Below are 16,405 nucleotides of genomic sequence, written 5' to 3'. Positions count from 1 at the left end.
AAGTGATTAAGTAAAATGAGGCCTGAGGGTTTTCCACAGGATTTGGCTTCTTCCTCCGTGTTTCATCCCATGTGATAGAATAGGATCCATTCCTGGTGGCACGGAGAACCCACCCTCCCCGTGAGCGAGACTGCTAGCTTCCTGTGGAAGGGGTTTTCTCCTTCCTTACAGACAGAACCCCAGTTGTATCCAGGGTGGTGATGTGTCTACCGCCTCTGAAGCTAGAAGTAATTATGGCACAGTTCTAGCCAATTAAGGGCAAACAGAAGGCATGGAATGGTGATTTTTAGAAAGTTCTTTAGAGTGGACTAACTTAGCTGGCTTGAGTGCCTGTTTCCCTTAGTGCATCCCTCCCTGCCTGACACACGGATATAATGGCTGGAAATCTGGGAGTCATCCTGACAACAAAAGAACAGCAGACACCCCCTAAGGAAGGTGGATAGAGAAGCCAGAGGGAGCCCGGATGGCTCAGTGACATTATGGGGCCTCCACACTAGGCTTGGACTATTTACCTCTTTATTTCTTTTTTCTTTGCGGTACGCGGGCCTCTCACTGTTGTGGCCTCCCCCATTGTGGAGCACAGGCTCTGGACGCGCAGGCTCAGCGGCCATGGCTCACGGGCCCAGCCACTCCGCGGCATGTGGGATCTTCCCGGACCGGGGCACAAACCCGTGTACCCTGCATCGGCAGGCCGACTCAACCACTGCGCCACCAGGGAAGCCCTTTATTTCTTTTTTTGTGGAAATATATATAAAATCTATATATTTTAAATTAATTAAATTGTTTTCTGTTACTTGACAACTAAACCTAATCCTAAGTGATACACTAGTTGTGCAGTCTTCACCTTGGCTCTTCCTTCCAGAGCAGCCCTTATCACCGCACGCGGTGGGAATGATGTGGGGCTGGAGACAGGTTCTAGGACCACCTCTGCTAGTCCTATATAATGGTATGCCTTTGGCCAGATGACTGGAGCTATCTTCATACTTTGCTTTCTTCATCTGTAAAATGCTCCTACTCCTGTCCTTCCCTTATGACCTGATTTTTTCTTCAGTTATCAGTGAGCTGCTTTGGTTATGCTGCTCGTAGTAAATGTGAATGAAGTACATCTCTGGGACCCGGATTAGATCAAGGCTGTGGGAAAGAATTCATGGGCCCCAATAAAAATCAACTCTTACAGAGCTTTAGCTACTAAATAGAAAGCTTCTTGTCTTTTAGGGGCTTGAAAACCAAGCCCAGGAAAGCAAGAAAATTAATAGCAAAAATTTCACGTGTAAGTGAAAACACCTGATTCATTTAACGGTCTAGATTTGCATTACCAAGTCAAAACACCTGTGTCAAAGAGCAGGTGGATTTGCGCAAGCGCCAGCACAGGTTTACAGAAGACTTTCATAATAACTGCTAGAGATGCTGGCCAAACCCCCAGTCTGCCAGGGACTGGCCAGGTTCATAGGTCGACCTCGATTCGAACTGGCTTCCTGCTCAAGACTGCTCCTTGTTCAGGTCAGTGGGGCTGACTTGAGAACCCTAGCGGAGGAAGAGTGTGTGGGGGTTGTGTGTACGTGTGTAGGATTGCGGGTGGGGCAAAGGAGACTTGAGAAACCCGAGAGCGGAAGGGGGAATCGTGTCCCCTCTCAGAGTGATTTTCAAAATGTCGTCTACAAACACTGGTAGTTAGACCTAAAATGTCAGCTGACATTGTGTCGGTTCTGAGTGGTGTCCACCGGGGTCGAGTTTTTCTCTCGTTGGAAACTGTTGAATGTAATTTGAGAGGCAGAGGAAGGAACGGCCCCGGGCTGAACTGCTAAAGTCGGCGTTGATGCTTATGTTTACATAGCTCAGGACAGATTACAGCCTCTGTCCCACTCCGGCTTCATAGTTACCCTGTGAGACAGGTTGGGCAGGTTCAGGGATATTATCTGATCCAACCTTGTTACTCTTAACGCTTGTGGAGGAGGAGGCCTCCCGGACAAGTCAGACGAGGCTAAGCCCTTAAAGCTGGCTGCCAGCTTGTGTGGGAGGGGAATAGTGCGGGGCCTCCGTCAGTCTCACTGGCAGCCCTGGGCTTCCTTGGGCTTCCCTTGGATTCTGTTCACCACTTGCTTCAAGCGTTTTGTTTTTAAAGGTGATTTTGTACCTCATCAGGCTTGTTCACGTTGTTAGGGGTAGGAGTGGTGGCCCCTTGGGACTTTCTGTATCTGGCAAAGGGGAGCCCCCTGGTTCTGCTTCAGTCCCAGGCAGGATCCTGCTCTGTGTGTTTAATGGCAGGGAGCTGGGCCACCTTTTTGTGTTACCCTTACCAGAGCTGTTTACATTTGAAAAAAGGAGGACCCAGGAGGCAATGTCTTAGCTGACAGGCAAGCTTGTAATGCTAATAGAAGAATTTCACACAGGACGTCAATTACAACTAAATTTAAAAAAAAAAAAAAAGATGGCACCGGCAAGTAGATGGAATGGATATTTTAGGGTCAGAGACCACTTGCCAGTCCCTTCACATGGAACCTGCTCCCTCTATGCTCAAAGCCTGCACCAGCTGTTGCTGCCTCTTCTGGCCCCTCAATTGGATAAGATAATAAGAAAAGGGCCTAGAGCCAACCAGAGAGACAGAGGGATGGGCCCCGTCCCAGGGATGAAGAGTGAGGTGGTAATACTTCAGAATGCCTTCAACAAAGCATAGCCCTGATGGTGCCTCTCCTCCCATCCTTTCCCCACCCTCGAACTGAGAATTCTTTCATCTACCCATTCAACTTAGACAAATTTATTGGAGCGCCTGTTATGCACAGGACACTGCGATACAGTGAGCAAAGCAGGCAAGGCCCGTGCCCCTAGAAGAGATAATACGAGTAAACAAACCTTGTGAGGAGGTTGGCGAAGGTAATTAAAAGGCAGTGGCGGGGGGAGGGCGACTACACGGAGGTCAGGGAAGGTCACGTGAGCTGAGCCCTGGGAGATGAACCCGGAACCAGCCTTGCAGACGGCTGGAGGAAAAACCTTCGAGGCTGCGGAACAGCCAGAAAAGATCCTCTGAGATGGGAAAGAACTCTGTGGAGGGACAGAAAGGCTGCCAGTGGGCCGGAGGGCATGGGATGTGACCAGGAGGAAACGTGAACGTCTCCACTAGGCAGGCGGGAGTCGGTGCCGGCCGGGCCCTGGTATGTGGGTTGTGAGAACCCACTGAGTGATTCCTTGCAGGAGAGCGGCTGGGTAGGATTTATATGAACAAAGGCCACCGTGCCAGCCCTGGGAGAAGGCACTGTGTGCTGGAGCTGGAGGGGAGAGAGTGAGGACTGCGGGAGACGGAGGAATTCCACGCTTGGGGATGCAGGCCCCGCCTTCATCCCACCCAGTTCCCCAAAGTGTCATTTTGTTACCGATCCGGTCCTGATACTCGCCGCTTACAAAACCAAACTCATGAACGTTGGTACAAAGGAAAGTTGCCTTTAATCAGGATGCTGGCCATCTGGGGAGATGGTGGACTCGGTGTCCCTCAGAAACCACCTGCAAAGATTCTGCTCGGCCATGAAAGTTGTAAAGGGAAGGAGGGGACGCATCTCAGTTAATCACTGAGACGTGGGGCTCAGGGTTGTCGCCATCCCCCACTGCATGCAGGCGCGTCGACGACTCGTGATTTTCCTCTAGGTGCTGTCTTCTTTTTTTTTTTAACATTTTACCTTATATTGGAGTGCAGTTGATTAACAATGTTAAGTTAGTTTCAGGTGTACAGCAAAGTGATTCAGTTACACATGTACATGTATCTTTTTCAAATTCTTTTCCCATTTAGGCTGTTGCATAATATTGAGCAGAGTTCCCTGTGATCTACAGTAGGTCCTTGTGGGTTATCCATTTCATTTATTTATTTATTTATTATATAGTAAGCTCTAAATATGCCTTTTATTTTTTTTAAATTATTTATTTATATTTATTTTTGGCTGCGTTGTGTCTTTGTTGCTGCGCACGGGCTTTCTCTAGTTGCGGTGAGCGGGGGCTACTCTTCGTTGCGGTGCGCAGGCTTCTCATTGCGGTGGCTTCTGTCGTGGAGTGCAGGCTCTAGGCACGCAGACTTCAGTACTTATGGCACGTGGGCTCAGTAGTTGTGGCTCACAGGCTCTAGAGCGCGGGCTCAGTACTTGTGGTGCACAGGCTTTGTTGCTCTGCGGCATGTGGGATCTTCCTGGACCAGGGCTCCAACCCATGTCCCTGCATTGGCAGGGAGATTCTTAACAACTATGCCAGCAGGGAAGTCCCTGGTTATCCATTTTAAATATAGCAGTGTGTACATGTCAATCCCAAACTCCCTAACTATCCCTTCCCACCACCCTTCCCCCCATAACCATAAATTTTTTCTCTAGGTCTGTGAGTCTGTTTCTGTTTTGTAAATAAGTTCATTTGTATCATTTTTTTTTTAAGATTCCTCATATAAGTGATACCATGTGATATTGGTCTTTCTCTGTCTGACCTACTTCACTCAGTATGACAATCTCTAGGTCCATCCATGTTGCTGCAAGTGGCATTATTTCATTCTTTTTTTAAAAAATATTTTTTCGATGTGGACCATTTTTAAAGTCTTCATTGAATTTGTTACAGTATTGCTTCTGGTTTTATGTTTTGGTTTTTCGGCCACGAGGCATGTGGGATCTTAGCTCCCCAACCAGGGATTGAACCCTCACCCCCTGTATTGGAAGGCGAAGTCTTAACCACTGGACCACCAGGGAAGTCCCTATTTCATTCTTTTTAATGGCTGAGAAAAACATGGTCCAAAAGGGTACATGCACCCCAGTGTTCACTGCAGCACTGTTTACAATAGCCAAGACGTAGAAGCAACCTAAATGTCCATCGACAGATGAATGGACAAAGAAGGTATAGTACATATATACAATGGAATATTACTCAGCCATTAAAAAGAAATGCTATCTTCTTCACACCGTTTGGTCACACAGTTTGTTCAGGAGATTACCGAAGGGGAAGGTAGGGAAGAGGTCTATCCATCTGTTAATTACCTATTCTTCATTTCTACTTCTTTGATCTATGAAAGAACCGACAAGTTAGGCAAAGTATTGTGTGATCAAGAGATTTGAAAGGTATGCTTGGGCCAGAGATGAGTAGAACATGGGGGTTTCTGGGGGTGCCTGGTTAGAAGTTAGTTACAATATAGCTCTGCTAAAGTGATGAAGAAAGGGGTTTCCTGCTGAGAGCAGTTTCCTGCAAAGAGCTGCTTACAATTTTAGTGGCTTTTGGGTCTTTTTGTACTGGTGGCATGTAGCCACATTCCTGTCATTGTTTATTGACTGCCTAGCAACACCTGCTACCACCTGTACATTCATATTTTCCCTCCTCTTGTGACTGCCACTTGCTGTCCAGTTGCTACGAAGACTGTCCGGGGATTGGGAGTGCTGGGGATTTTGCCTCATGATTAGAGACATTTCACTTAGCCAGAATGTCCTAGAAACCAGGCCAGAGGGCATTTGAAGGTTATTACCAGTGTCACATAGAGCAGAACTTTCACTGTTAGTGCTGTTGGGCTGTCCTGCCTCTGGTTCTTTGAGTGGCTCTAACCAAGCCACCTGATGCTTTCCTGCTAACAGCCAACTCCCTGGACTCAGCAACTATCACGTTCCCCTCACTTATTCCCGTCCTGCTCTCAATCTGATCTAGTGTGATCCTAACCCTAGACTCTGTGGACCTGTCATCCTTGATAATGACCATTGTGGATGGTGTTTCCAGCTTTTGACCCTCAGCTTTTCCTAATGACCTCTGGCCAGGTTTGTCCTTCCCCATCTCCGCCACTACAGAACCTACAGGTATACCCGAGTTGCTTAACTGCCCCTTGATTCTCTTTGAGGAAGACTTGGGCACAGCCTTGAATGCATCCTCTGCTCAGTCAAGTCACCCCACCCCCAGGAATCTGACCATCACCTCTGAGGTTGCTTTTGCCTTTTCTCCCGGGAGTATGAGTATGTCCTCCTGCAAAGTGGACTCACAGTTGGCCCCGATATTCCAAAGTTTCCAAGGCAGGTGTGAAAATTAGATCTAAGTTGTGACCTTCATGTCACACATATAAAAAGAATGTGTGAGGACTTGTGGCTTATGAAAGCAGCCTCATTTGTTCATAATCATTTTCTAAATACCACTAATTGCTTCATGCTTTCTCGAACTTGAACAAAAAACATTGCTCAAACAGCCACTGAAATAGATGAGTAGATAGCGCCACACATCTGAATCACCAGCACTGCTTCTGTATCTTGACTGACAAGATTTCTCTTCTCCCCCTGCCTCTCTGGACAACCTAGTCTCAGAAGTGCTGAGATGGGTACAGACTGGGCTGAGAGTTGGGTTCCTCAGCATCTGCCCTCCCTGTGGATACCATCCTATAAACGACACTGATGAGCTTCTTCCTTGGTATCTGAAAGAGTCTAACTAGTAATATGATTACAAAGAAACAGATTGGGCAGAAATGACTCTGTTGCTCTTTATGAGGCTAGGAAACAAGCCACCAAATGTTTGGTAGATCATTTCCATGTATATGGAGAGAGGAAGGAAATTATGACTCAGAGAGGTTAGTTCTTTCCTAAAGGATACAAGAGGAAGCAGGAATTCCAAGCTGGTGGTGTTTTGGTTTTGCTTTTTGTTTTCTGAAAAGGGTTAAAGAAGACTTAAGCTTATGCTCATATATAATTGCAGGGGATGTGAGGGAATCAATTGAAAGACACGTGGATAAATTTTTTTTTAATCCAAATGCATCATAGAAACATAAATGTCCTTTTGCCATGAGAAGGTGGGTGTAATAAGTGTTTCAGTGTATTGCCTATGTATGATGTTGAACAGACATTCTAATATGTTAGGAGTCATTTTATTCTCTTCTCGTTGGGGACACTGAAGTAACCACGCATGGCAGAACAGTGCACAGAGGCAGTGTGGACAGGGCACTGGGTTGAGAGTAAGGAGACCTGGATTCTGTGTCACTGTCCTTTATGTGACAAAGACCCAGGAGCTGGGCAGTGCCCTGACCAGTGAGTTGATCAGTACAATTAGTTCTGGACTCCCTTGAAGACCAGCCACACTCCCAACAGAGATGAACACTGGTTATGAGTTTGACACACAGGAGACTAAACCTGGTCTGCTTTATGGTCACCCTTTGTCTTTTACGGGACATGTCTTCTCAGGGAGTATCCACGCCTACCCCCAAACAAAGCAAGCTCTTTGGTCCCTCATTCTGTAGCCTGGTGGAAGATATGAAATACTTGGTGGGCCACCCTTGCCCGCCCTCATCAACTATATTAATACCTACTGAGACCTTTGGGCTCCCGTCTGAGATGTATCAGTTTTCTTCCCTAATGTTGAAGTGCGAACCTCTAGGCAAATTCTTAAGGGGTCTGGAGTTACTGCCGAATAGAAGAAATTGCGTTGTGAAAATTACAGATGACATTTGGTATCAGTGTGAAGAGGAATCAGTGTTTTACAAATAAGAGTCAGTGGTAATGGTAAAACAATACCTACAGCATCATGTATGAAAATAGGTATTAAGCCCAATGAAACTGGATCCCTCTTAAATGATATATAGTCTGCTCCCAGAGGACTAAAAAGGGCCTATTTGGACCTGATACTGTGAAGAAGGGAGGTAGGAGTTTGATTAAGTGTAGATTTAAAATTTAAAGACACCTTTGAACAGCTCTTCAGGTTCACCTCAACCCTAAGAGACACTCTGTGAATAGTCCACAGCAGTTTCGCAAGTTGCTACTGCTGTCTGACTCGTATTTCTAATGCATTTCTATATGCCCCGTGCAGAATAGAATAAAAGTTGAGTTTCTGTTATCGTAACTGGACTGCCCGGTTTTGACTAAACCCACATGTCTAACTCATAACTCATCCACCCTCCTGGATACATGTAACCCAGGAATTACTCAGAGCCAGGAAGGCTGGAGATGACTGTTTCTTCACTATCCGATTCTGAGGCCTTAACCAACCACAGGATGGACAGCAGCCTGAGACTGGTCCAGAACTGGAGCAGCGTTTCGGCCTGGGCCGTGTGTGAAGGGCTCCTGACAGGCTTAGTTACCCCGTTTCTAGACACCCTGAGCAACAGCCGGGGGCAGGTAAAGCAAGAGCAACACATTCCTTGGAGTTAGAAGAACTGTTTTTGAGTAGTAACATTGCTATATAACTAGCTGTAGGACTAACCAGATTAACTAGCTAAAGTAACTAGCTAAGTGACTGAGCAGATCATTCCACCTCCAGGAACTGAGTCTGGCATTTGTAAAATGAAGTCATTAGACTTGGTAATGACTAGTAAAAGATAAACTTCTGCTAAGATTTAGGATGAGAAACATGAACTTTATGTCAGTTAGGATGTAAGTCTTAAGAAGGAAAGTCTAGGTCTGGTTCATCCAGGATTCCCTAAGGTATTTCTCAAATGATTCAGTTAAGTCAACCTTGGAGTTATAAATAAAGATTCTTAACTAGTATAGCAACCTTTTTGGATTTCCTTACTAATGGGTAATACATACACTTCATAAAAACCTCCAGTATTGTTTTTCTCTTTAAGTTAGAATAAATTTTTGGTATTGAGTGAAAAAAGTTTACCTTAGAAGAAAAGTTCATTTGGGTAGCTAGCATCCAACATTCCCTAACAATGATGGGTTTTCTGAAATGTTACTGTAATTGATTTGCTGTCAACATATGGACTTAAATGTGCTCCTTTAGTATATAGGCTCAATGTGGGTACAATTTTTTTTTAACTTCTTTTTCAGTTCAAACAACACCTAATTCAGTACTCTAAATATAGTCAGCATTCAATAAAAATTTAATTATTAACTGAATCAAGGCTGCCGGGGAAAAAGGGACATTGCTTCTTGTTTGGACATGCTCCTCTGATTAAATGCCACTTTAAAAATTACTTGCCAGAGCCTTTTGATAGTGGAAATATAAATATTATCTATAGAGTTAAGTTTAAAAGCATCATTATCTTAAGATATTTAAAATTGTTTTTCTTTATCAAACAAACCAGATAAATCAGTAGCAAATATTTTTAGTAGAGCTGAACTAGGAAACTTGTCTCCTGGCTTCCATTTCTTACACCAGGTTGTTTCTCCCACAGTGATAGATATTTATTTCAATGAATTGTAATGTCCACAGTAACGTGGACATGGGCTTTCAATTAGCTTTTGGCCACACTGGCCAGTGGAAGTAAATGGCCAGTCTCCTCCTGTCCCTGCTGCACGAGCCCCCATTTAAAATGCCTGGTTATATTCCGCATTGCAATGACACAAGCCCCTCTGTCAGTAAGCTAATTTTTTCTTTTCCTTTCTTTTCTTTTTTTTCGCAGTGTGGCATGGCATGCAGGATCTTAGTTCCCTGACCAGGGATCGAACGCATGCCCCCTGCAGTGGAAGCGCAGAGTCCTAACCAGCGGACCACCAGGGAATTCCTCAGTAAGCTAATTATTTCTTTCCTACATGGGTAGGGTTGATAACGGCGGATTTCTAAATCCTCAGAACACATTTCTTTTTTCTACTAATGTCTATTCTAAGAAAAATGATTGTTTTTCATGTTTTATTGCTGTGTTTCTGAAAATGCTCTTAGTGTCTAGGTGTCCCCAAGAAAGATGGTACTGCAGCCTCTGATGTAAGGAGTCCTTCTCTCTTCCTGCTTCTTCCACTTTACACTAGCATTTCTGTGACTTCTTCAAGCCCAAACCAGTGTAGGAGTCCAAGTTCACTGCCCAGGTTACAGTTATAGTGTTTCTTGTGCCATTAGTAGATGCCATTAGGGCAGTATTATTTGGGGGTCAGACAAAAGGGGGCCATTTTTCTTGGAAGTTGGGGAAGACTTCATCAAAGATACAATATTTAAACTAAGTCTTATAGAATATGTAGGAGTCTGCCATGCAGAAAAGAGACAGAGGACGCACCAGGTGCGAGGACAAAAGGCTGAATACCAAAAACAAACCCAACCTAGTACATTTGGGATTATTAAGCAGAATGGGTGGAGCATAAGGTCGGGAGAGAATGATGGAACAGGATTTTTGTGGTTTAATTGTAGGACTCAGTGACTTATGGAATGTGAGATCTGAAGGTGAAGATATGTGGTGATGCTGTAAACAGAGACAGGAACAACAGGAGTAAGGCTGGGGTTCAGAGGACTTGAAATTACAACCAAAACTATGCCAGCTCATTTATGGGTTCAGTAATGTAAGGGGCGGTTAAGAGCTACATCTTAAACCCCAGCTCCTCCCCTTAATAATAAGGGATGCTAATTTGATTAATCACGCTCAGGTCACCAAAGTGCCTACATTTACCTCTAGACAGGGGAAATTTGTATTAAACTATTAAAATGCCAAGCACATAAGTGATTTCTAGTCTCTGGAGAGGTTCTCTATCTCTCTCACTCAGGCTGTGGAAGGGTCAGCTCATTCGTTCATTCTCCCTTCCTTCCCCACTCCAAGATACTTTTAAAAAGATTAAATAGCTTCATTGAGGTATAATTGACATACAATAAACTAAAACTATTTAAAGTATACAATTTGTTAAGTTTTGAAATAAGTATATACCCATTTATTTTCTGCTTTCTATTTTATTAGTTTCTACTCTGGTAATGACTATTTCTTTGACTTATTTTAGGTTTAATTTGCTCTTCCTTTCCAGTTTCTTAAGTTAGATGCTTAAGTCATTGATTTGGGACTTCTATTCTAATAGTCATTTAGTGTTACAGATTTTCCCCTACATACTGCTTTAGTAGCATGCCACAAAAAAAAATTTTTTAGAACAATTTATTTATTTAAAAAATTTTTTTTTCTTTTTTAAAAAATAGATTTTTTTTGGCTGCCTTGGGTCTTCGTTGCTGTGCGCGGGCTTTCTCTAGTTGCGGCGAGCGGGGTCTACTCTTCGTTGCGGTGTGAGGGCTTCTCATTGCAGTGGCTTCTCTTGTTACGGAGCGCAGGCTCTAGGCGCGCAGGCTTCGGTAGTTGTGGCACACGGGCTTCAGTAGTTGTGGCTCATGGGCTCTAGAGCGCAGGCTCAGTAGTTGTGGTACACGGGCTTAGTTCCTCCGCAGCATGTGGGATCTTCCCGGACCAGGGCTCAAACCCATGTCCCCTGCATTGGCAGAAGGATTCTTTTTTTTTTTTTTTTTTTTTGCGGTACGCGGGCCTCTCACTGTTGTGGCCTCTCCCGTTGCGGAGCGAAGGCTCCGGACGCGCAGGCTCAGCCGCCATGGCTCACGGGCCCAGCCGCTCCGCGGCATGTGGGATCTTCCTGGACTAGAGCACGAACCCGTGTCCCCTGCATCGGCAGGCGGACTCTCAACCACTGTACCACCAGGGAAGCCCCAGCATGCCACATATTTTGCTACACCGTGTATTTATTTTCATTCAGGTCAAAATACTTTCTAATTTTCCTCTTTGATTTCTTTACTGACCTATGGATCTAGAAGTAGTTTATAGAGTTTGGACCTATTTGAGGTTTTTCCAAATATATGTTTGCTATTGGTTTATAACTTAATTTCATTGTGATAAGAACATATTTTATATGAATTGAATTCTTTTAAATTTATTGGCACTTATTTTATGGTCCAGAATGTACTTTACCAAACACTGAGTGAGTCTTGAGGTTTTCCAGTCTGGCTGGTATGACAGGCATTGATTGCTCCCGGCCCAAAGTTAGCACCTGACACTGTTACCTTTAATCTTTTCAGTTGGCTCAGTTTCTAGGTTTGGGTAGTTTCCACATGTGCATTCACTCACCAGTACCTAGCTGAATACTCAGGGGGAACCCTCCACAGACCTCCCAAGTTCACACCCTGTGAACTTCTCTCCTGTCCAGATCTCTGTCCTCATCCTCAGAATTCTAGCCGCCTTGGTCTTTCTGAGCTCTTAGGCCTCATCCCAGGGATCTGCCAGGTCCTGCCTTGGTTCCCTCTCTCCGCACTGCGGCCTGGAAATGCTACCAAAGCAGTAGACTGGGGCAATTGCAGGGCTCACTTCATTTTCTTTCCTGCCTATCAGGGCCCACTGTCCTTCCTTGACTGGTTTACATGTTTTGCAAAGTGTCATTTCCTAAATGTTGTCTGTTTTTAGTTGTTTCAAGAATGAGGATAAATCTGGTCCATATTACTCCATCTTAGTTGGAAGCAAGACTGTCCATCTCTCTCTTTCTTTCCTCTTCTAAGAAGCTGCAGTAGTAGACATGTCAGAGCCTTTTCCTACATGGGAAAAGACCCAGCCATCTCCTACAGCCTCTCTGTTGTCTCACATGTCAGCCAGGCCAGGGGCTACAGCCTGCCATAGACAGCCAAGGCAAGCCTGAGAGTAGGGATTTGTATCTGTCAACTTTTATAGTGGTAACACACAATCCCAAATCTAAGTGGCTGGTGGCAATAAACATTGATTTCTTGCCCAGATGACTTGAGGGCTATCAATGGCTCCAGCTCTGCTGGGCTCAGCAAGCTTAGTTTGGTTCAAGTGGGCTTGCCTGTCCTCAGTTCAGCTCTATGCATCTTCTTATTCTGGGAGCAAAGGTGAAGGCATGCTAGTTTCTTGGTGAAGGTCCAGAGGAAGAGGCACAGGGCCAAAGCATGCAACCACATTTAAAGCTTCTGCTCTGTCATGGCATACCTGACATCTGTGCACATTCCATTGGCCAAAGCAAATCAATAACCAAGCCCAGAGTCAAATGTGCAGGAAAGTACACCCTACCTACAGCAAGCATGGCAAGGATAGAGAAAGAAAGGATAATTGTAAACAAACAATCACGGTCTTCCATAGCATTGATGACTTGCACTCTCTTGCTGTGTTTTCTCTACGACATGCTCTACTGGCACAATGGACCTTTTTCATAGTACTGAGCATATCATATATTTCACAGATTAATTTCTGTTTGACATTTACATGACTCTTAAGTCTGTCCTCCACTAGAAAATAAGCTTCATAAATGCAGAGACAGTGCCTGGCACACAGTAGAGAGTAATTGTATGAATGAATGAGCGAATCAGTGAGTGAGTGAATAAAAGAATGTCTTTCTCTGCTTACTTTCCCAAGGCACTAAGGAATGTGCTAGATGGCATTTGGTTAGAAACTATTTAGGATGAACTAGCCTAGGACCGAAAGATGCTGTGCAGTTCAGTCGTACTTGCCAGAAAGCTCAGCCCTGGCACTTGGCTCAAGTATAGAAAATGATGTGGAGATTTGCTGTCCTTTGCTGTTGTTCTCTGTACGTATTCTTGTGGATGTGGGGAGCTGGGGTTTAGAGTAACTCTCAGGCATTCCTGGGTTCTTGGCATAATCCTAAATGAATAACCTCCATAACTACACCCAGTTTTAATACTTGGCATACTGAGTGGCAGACAGCAGGGAAGCAGAATACCAGGTGAGAAGATCAAAGCTGAGCGAGGTTTCTGGTGGTATTTAGAACTTGACATGGCATCTCTATGAGCCACAAGGACTGAGTTAGCCTCCCACAGAGCTCTAGCACAGACCTTTGGATTATTTGTAGCAGGTATTTGGGATTAGGACTGGAGTGGCTCCCCGAGATTATCCTGTTTTGAGCTGCTTTCAAGGGTGACCTCAGAAGATTCATGATATATCCTTGGACACAGTAACCTCTGGAATCCACATAGGGTATCATCGGACATAATAATCTCAGGATCTGTATAGCACATTGCTGGCCATGGTAATCTCTGGAGATTCATATAGCGTATTCTTGGGCACCTCAAGTCACCATGACCACTTATTTTCAAGTTGCCTTTGTCCAGCTGGGGACAAACTTAGTGGTGGCTTTAATGATATTGGTAGTGATCTATTTCTTCAGCTGGGTGGTAGATACACAGGTTTTTATGTAATTTTACTTTAAAACCTACTTATATGTAATATATATTCCTTTGACTATATCAAATATTTTGCAATATAAAGAAATGAAAAAATAAGAGAAAAATACACATTAAAACTGAAGTGAGATCCCATTTTCAACCATCAGAGGATCACAAAGATCAAACAACTGATAAGACTCAATAATGGTGAGAAAGGGAAAAAGCAGGTACACTCATAAGTTGGGGGAATGTAAATTGGCACAATCTTTAAAGTAAGTCCTTTGACATGCCTATCGAAAGTACATTCTCTTTGTTCTTACAATTTCGCTTCATGAATAGATTGTATAGATATACTTACACAAACACTAATATGTACCCCAAAAACAGAAGACTAATGTGTACAGGGCTATTCAGTGAAGCTTTTCTTTGGTCATAATAAAAAAGATTGGAAACATTGAAAGGCCAAGGAAAGATGGGTTGATTAAATAAAATGAACTGCTGTGAAGTATTTTAAGTCTAAGGTAGCTCTTCATCTACGGACACAGAATGAGTTCCATAATACTAAGTGAAGAAGAAAGGAAGAGAGAGAAGGAGGGAGGAAGGAAAAAAAGGAAGGGAGGGCACAAAGAGAGAATATTTCAAAGGGAAAGGAATGGTGATCTCAGAAAGTAGCAAATGGTTGAGTATAGCTGAACTGAAGAATATGTATAAGAACCTCAAGGAAGATAAATGAGAAATGTAAGCAGAGGTGAGGACCTCGAATACTGCGCTAAAAGGTTTGCTCTGTACCTTGGAGAAGACGGAGAGCCTCTAAAGCATTTTAAGGAGGAGAGTGATTGGGTCACATTTTCTGTAACTCAGCAGCACTGTGGGGATAAAGATCAGAGGTGAGGGATAAGATGGAGGTGAGGAGGCTGGTTTGGAAGCAATGAGAAACTCAGAGTGGAGAAGATCAGGGAGAAGTAAGATGGACCAGATGCACTGAGCAATTGGATATTGGGCATAAGGGAGAGGCAAGAGTCTGGGGTGTTCCTCAGAGGCCAGATGAGGTCAGCGGCTGAGTGATTGCACCATTCAGAGAAATGGAATACAGAGGGACTGCTGGTTTGTGGTGAAGGCAGAGGGTGGTACGAAGCAAATTTAATAGGCTTGGCCTTCAACTTTCAGTATGGGAAAAGCTCAAGTAACACTCTAAAATTTGAATAGGCACAATTTTAGTCAATTTTACTGTATTTGTCCATATTATTTAATAGCAAAGTATGTAATATACCACAAAGAAAGTCTACACAAATTCCAATATTTATTTCTTGGAAGACTAGAGATGAGATGATCACATAGAAACAAGGTCTGTTGGGGTTTTGTTTTTGATTTTTTTCCCATCAGGGACATGCTCTGTTTTGTTTTAAAGAGTCAAAAACAAGTCTGAGCAGTGATGTATTCATAACAGAATCAACTTGGGAAAAATCCCAAATTGCTGAAACTAGCAAAACCATAGCACTCTTCATTAAGATGCAAGAGATGGAAAACAGCCAAATGATAAATTTAAGGTAACACCAACTAATACACTAAGGAGAAAATAATTGGAGAATTCCACTAGTACTTAAAAATAATGTCAAGAAACTGTGAGTGCAGACTTTAAAGGCAAATTTGAAGGATAGTAAAAATAAAATTGAAGCTTCAGTCAATTTCAGAGAGAAATAGGGAAAGAAGTCTTTATTTTGCTGTCTTTGCAATCCACAAGTCCTGATTTACTATTTAGAATTCCTACTGTGTAATTCCTATTTTTCTTTGCTTCCAAGATAGAGGGAAATTTTCCCATGTCTTCTACTGATGTGGCAGTTACCTTAGGTTTTTTTCTATTCCACAGGAACATAATACTGTTTAAAATCAGGGATATGTTAATAGGTTTGCTACTCTCCCCTGCTCTAGGCACCAAGAACACCCATCACAAGCTGGAGGGCATGCTCAGAATTAGAGGGTAGGGTGGTTAAAAAAAAAAAGCCATGGAAATAGGAGAAGCTGCTGAAGCAGCCCAAATGAATGAGGACATATTGGCTTGTCTTAAAATAACACAACCATTCTGAAAGGTTCCACAAGGTCAGGGTAGGAGTTTATTAGGATGGAAGCCACAGGGGACATCCAGCTCAACTATAGCAGTGGGAGTTGGTGTTACCTAAACAATGGGCTGCCTCTGGAGGAGAAAATTGTCTTGTCAGAAATGCTCACCTCAAGAATGCCCAGTCAGAGTATTTGTCTAAAGGATATAAGGAATAGAGGAGACATAGTACTAGAAGAATCTAAGGATCCTTGGCAAGTCGAAGAGCCCATATTTTCTCAACCTGATTACGGCAGGGCTTAAAATTTCCTAACTTTCAGAGTTTGATGTGACTTTTAATGAATTGGCTTAAATGAATGATTTTTCAAAGATAGTAATTTATGAAAATGGTAAGAAATAATGAATGCTTTTAGAAATCAAGTCAGATATATATATTTAAATCTGAAATCCCGTTCATATGTGTGAAATATGATTTGGAGCTATTCTTGTTTTAACGATCAGACACACACACATATTCTAAAGCATGTCTTATTTTAGTTAGGGGAAAAGCTCTTGGAC

At 43.5% G+C, this 16,405-nt stretch overlaps 1 protein-coding gene across 5 annotated transcripts in view; it reads left to right on the top strand.

Annotated features, from left to right (window-relative positions):
* The first annotated feature begins 1,436 nt into the window (after positions 1-1,436).
* MIOS (meiosis regulator for oocyte development) overlaps positions 1,437-16,405 on the top strand; it is a 238,446-nt gene continuing 223,477 nt past the window's right edge. For all 5 annotated transcript variants that reach the window (XM_082846446.1, XM_082846442.1, XM_082846444.1 and 2 more), the window contains exons 1-2: positions 1,437-1,500; positions 9,317-9,422. The gene's annotated coding sequence lies outside the window, so the exon portion shown is untranslated. The remainder of the gene's footprint in view (positions 1,501-9,316; positions 9,423-16,405) is intronic.

This window comes from Leucopleurus acutus, assembly GCF_964270905.1.
Source record: "Leucopleurus acutus genome assembly, chromosome: 9".
Taxonomy (NCBI): Eukaryota; Metazoa; Chordata; class Mammalia; order Artiodactyla; family Delphinidae; genus Leucopleurus; species Leucopleurus acutus.
The sequence above is the reverse complement of the archived record's forward strand: the minus strand, read 5'-3'. Positions and strand labels throughout refer to the sequence as shown.